The following is a 3922-nucleotide window of genomic DNA, read 5'->3' as shown; positions in this document are numbered from 1 at the left end:
TATGGAGGATACAACGGCACTTCTCAAGAAAACCCTAGGCATCCTCTGACGCCAAGCCACTGAAAGTAGGAGGGTGGTACTTCTTGTACCTCTCGAGCCTGAGTTGTTTCCCCTCAGAAACTGCAGCCCTAACCTCGGGCTAAACTGGGGCTACCAGCTGCACGGGTATGACCTCTTGAACCCGGACGACCTGAACCCGCTGCTCTAGGGCATGGGCGGTGGGAGTATGTGATCTTTCCCCGGCCTGAGATATGGCAGGAGCAAGTGGGATCAACGCCTGAGCTAAAGTGCCAAACATGCTCAGAACCTGGGCGAGGGTCTCCTGGAGAGCTGGTACAGTAACAGGCATCTCAGGTGTATGCGCTCCGACTGGAGCTACTGGTGGCTCCTCCTTAGCTGCTCGTGTGGGTGCTCTTGCTACACCACGTGGACGTCCCCGGCCTCTCGCGGCTCTAGCAAGGGGAGCAGGTGTCTGGTCATCTGATCCGGCTGTACGTGTCCTCACCATTTATGAGAGAATAGAAAGACAGAAGTTTAGAATCCTAAAGTCAACAATTTTGCACGACAAGTAATCAAAGAAGTGAAATTTTTCCTAACAGTTCCATAGCCTCCTGAAGATAAGTACAGACGTCTCCGTATCGATCCGTGAGACTCTACTAAACCTGCTTGTGACTCATAACAATGAACCTAGAGCTTTGATACAACTTTATCACGACCCAAGTTTCCCTCTGTAGGATGTTGTGACGGCTCCTAGTCTCTAAGACTAGGTAAGCCTAACAATTTAGCGAAAATAACTGAAATAACGATTAAATAATATATATATATATATATATATATATATATATATTTATATAACTGAAAACTGTCGTTCGGCATGTACAAGTAAAATTGCAACTCAGAGTAAGAATAACTTCCAAAACCCGGTAGTTATAAGCCACAAGCTCTAAGGAAGTACTAAATATCTCAATATATCAGAGCCTAAGAGAATAAAGGAACACTACATAATAAGGATAGAGGGGGACTCCGAGGTCTGCGGATACTGGCAGATATACCTTGAAGTCTGCAAGCAGCAGCGCACGCTCTACTATCGAGGTTGATAAGATGTACTTGGGTCTGCACAAATCATGTGCAGAACGTACTATGAGTATAACACAACGGTATCCAGTAAGTGTCAGGCCTAACCTGGGTAGAGTTGTGACGAGGCCACTTCAGGGCCCTACTGGAATATAAGAAATAAAGCAGAAGACGAAACGATAAAAATAATGGCATGTTAATGAAAACAATAAGAATGTACGAAAAAGCAACAGCACGGGAAAACAAGAATACAATTACAACACGCAAGGAAATGAACATCTTACAAGTTAGGAACAACAACAATAACAAACAACACATCAAATAGAGGAAAACAGTAACCGCACCGCAGAAACCTTGTGCCATAATAGCAATCCACAAGGTAGAAACCTCGTGCCACAATGAGAACCATCATGGAAGAAACCTCGTGCCAAATAACACTCCGCACGGAAGAAACCTCGTGCCAATAACACTCTGCACGAAAGAAACCTCGTGCCAATAACACTCCGCACGGAAGAAACCTTGTGCCAATAACACTTCGCACAGGGTTTTCGTGCTGATAACACTCCGCACAGAAGAAATCTCGTGCCAATAATACTCCGCACGGAATAAACCTCGTGCCAATAACACTCCGCACAGAAGAAACCTCGTGCCACAACCAAACAGTCATCTCAACAAGAATCACGAAAGTCAACACGTAGTAAATGAAACAATGATATAAAAAACAAGGAATTCTACGGTTAAAGAACGAATACGGAATCAAGGAAAAGCAGGTAATTCAACTAAGCATGTTATACAAATTTCAGTTAAGAGATGAGACACGTAGACATATGAAATTAGGCTATACATGATGACTACACGTGCTAGAATAACTCAATTAAGGCATACCGAGGAAACTACATAGCAAAAACCGAAATTTCAACATTTAGCCCGTTTACGCACTCGTCACCTCGCATACACAGCACTCACATATTACTAATTATCACAAAAGTACCAAATCCTACTGGGATTTTTCCCACACAAGGTTAGACAAGTCACTTACCTCAAACTAAGCTTAATCAGTCAATAAGAATGCCTTTCCGACTCTGAACGGCCCAATTCTAGCCAAAAGCAATTACATACTATAAATATAACCACAAGAAACTAATCTAATTAATGAAACTTTAACAAAGAATTAGAAAATCGCCCCAAAAGGTCGACCTAGGCCCACGTCTCAGAATCGTGTAAAACTCGCAAAATCCGAACACCCGTTCAACCACGAGCCCGCCCATACCAAAATTACTCAAATTCAATACCAAAACCTCGATCAAAATCTCAAAATTCGGTCTAAGAACTTTACACCCTTTTCTCTCAATTTCTCAACCCAAATCTTTAATTAAATGAAGAAATTAATGATAGATTAGTGGAATATAATAAAAAATGAGTCGAGAATCCTTACCCAAATGTTTCCTCTGAAAATTCCCAAAATCTCGCCTTAATCTGAGCTCTCTAGGTCCAAAAATGGATAATGAAATCAAACCCTCGAACTTAGGCCTTTTCTGCCCAGTTAAACCGCTTTTACAGTCCAAAATCTGCTTCTGCAGTACTGCTTTTTCGGTGAAACCTCCGCATTTGCGGAGCTCACTTAGGCTCCGAGACTTCGCACCTGCGCACCAAAATCTGCATTTGCGGAAGCGCTTCTGCGCCCACCCGTCCGCTTCTACGGGAACCCTAATCACCTCAGTTCCCTCATTCTCCACTTCTGCGATCAATCCTTCCGCAGGAGCGACTCCGATTCTGCGACCTCCACGTCGCACTTGCGACCACTGGCCACCCTCTTCAGTCCCACTTCTGCGCTCGCCCTCACGCTTCTGCGAGCTCGCACCTGGGATCAAACTTGCGCAGGTGCGATTGCACTAGAACTGATGCACTTCAGCCATTCTTTAAGTTTCAAACTCGATCCGTTAACCATCTGAAACCACCTCGAGGCCTCGGGGACCTCAACCAATTATACTCACAAGTCCTAAAATATCATACGAAGTCGAGCCCTAAAATCACATCAAACAACATCAAAATCATGAATCGCACCCCAATTCAATCATATTGAAACTAAGAAAATTCTAACTTCTCGTTTACAGTCCCAATAGACCTTAGAGTTTTTTTGTGCTTTTCACTTTTGATAACACTGTTGTATTTTCTTTTAACAAAAGATATATGCTGTTTTTATCCTTCAACACATTCTCTTATTCCTCTCTAGCCAACAAAAGGAATGGCTCTTCAACCAACTCTCTGACTCTGCCAACACTCCAGTTAGAATCCACCTATTCCAACAAAAATATAAGAATTGATCAACCTCATCCATTTCTCAATCGTTACAAATTCCTCCTGATCAATTCAACTTATCCTTCAGCCTTCCGTCATCTAGCTAGGGATGGTAATCGGGAGGGGGCGGGGCAAACTCCTAGTGGGGTAGGGTAGAGGACCATTTAAATGGGGCACGGCGGGCAGGCAGGTCAAAAGTTAATTTTTGAATTTTTTAATAGGGAAGAGCGGGCAAGATTCATGTTTTGTTTTTTTGAGTCGGATTAAAAAAGGTGAACCCATTTTTTCTTGTTTTTCACTACTTGATCACTGAATCGTAATAAACGAGAATTAACGTTGTTATAAACTAAATTCATCAATGTTGATTTTGAACTGTCGTACACGTTCAATACTGGAAAAATATTTAAAGTGTAAGGGTGTGTTTGGCATGAAGGAAAATATTTTTCATGGAAAATGTTTTCCTAAAAAATGAAAATGAGTGGTTTTATCACTTATTTTTCCTTGTTTGGTTGGTGAATAGAAAACTTTTTCCGAAAAATATTTTCTAGTG

Source organism: Nicotiana attenuata, unplaced genomic scaffold, assembly GCF_001879085.1.
Source record: "Nicotiana attenuata strain UT unplaced genomic scaffold, NIATTr2, whole genome shotgun sequence".
In the NCBI taxonomy this organism is placed as follows: domain Eukaryota; kingdom Viridiplantae; phylum Streptophyta; class Magnoliopsida; order Solanales; family Solanaceae; genus Nicotiana; species Nicotiana attenuata.
This window is presented reverse-complemented; position numbering follows the sequence as displayed.